Raw genomic sequence first — 1,240 nt, 5'->3', positions numbered from 1 at the left:
GTATATAAACTTCTGACCCACTGGAATTGTGATACAGTAAATTGTAAGTGAAATAATCTGTCTGTAAACAATTGTTGCAAAAATGACTTGTGTCCTGCACAAACTAGATGTCGTAACCGACTTGCCAAAACTATAGTTTGTTAACAAGAAGTTTGTGTAGTGGTTGAAAAACAAGTTTTAATGACTCCAACCTAAGTGTATGTAAACTTCCGACTTCAACTGTAGGTTGATATATTGCTATGTTTTAATTTGTGAAGCCTTTTTACAAAAAGTCCCACTGTACCTAACATCATTATTAAACTTTAGACATACAAGTTACCACACCCAGTCTTAGGGATGGCTAACTCTTGAAATTCCTTTGGCCTCTATTGAGTTAGATAAATCAGCTTTTAGTTTTCTTGCACCTTGTTTGTGGAACAATCTTCAAAATGTTTTTAATTAGATTTTTTGGTGCTTCCAGGGCAGGGTTCCCCAACTGGCCCCGCACTGTTTCTGAACAGAAATAATATATATATATATATATATATATATATATATATATATATATATATATATATATATATATATATATATATTTAAATTCATTGTTTGACATAAACAATACCCCTTATTTGAATTCTTGGAAATCTGTTCCCAAGTATTCACACGCATAATAGAGAGACACGTGATCGTATGCAAATGTAAGCAATGTTTGAAATTATCATGTTTTTGTCAAATATTATGTATGTTTGTGATTCTTGCAATCAATTTGTAGTCTACACATTATTTATAATTATGTTCCAGCCCCCGGGGACCTTATTAGGGATAAATGTGTTTTGTTTTTAATGACGACCGTGTTTTACTTTCTGCTTGCATTTTGAATTTAGGAGACCTTGGTCTCAGTATGACTCCCTGATAAAATAAAGGTTAAATAAATAGGAGAAAACTGAGGATGGATCAACAACATTGTAGATACTCCACAATACTAAATGACAGAAAAAAAATATTCCAAAACATGTATCCTGTTTGCAATAAGGCACTAAAGTAAAACTACAAAAAATGTGGCAAAGAAATTAATGTTATGTCCTGAATACAAGTACCACTCTTCATATTCAAGCATGGTGGTGGCTGCATCATGTTAGGGGTATGCTTGTCAATTGTTCTTTCAGCAGGACAATCACCTAAAACACAAGGCCAAATATACACTGGAGTTGCTTACCAAAACAACATTGAATGTTCCTGAGTGGCCTAATTACAGTTT

The sequence above is a fragment of the Oncorhynchus mykiss genome, chromosome 30 (assembly GCF_057628025.1).
Source record: "Oncorhynchus mykiss isolate SJ-2025 chromosome 30, ASM5762802v1, whole genome shotgun sequence".
Taxonomy (NCBI): Eukaryota; Metazoa; Chordata; class Actinopteri; order Salmoniformes; family Salmonidae; genus Oncorhynchus; species Oncorhynchus mykiss.
Note: the sequence above shows the minus strand (reverse complement) of the source record.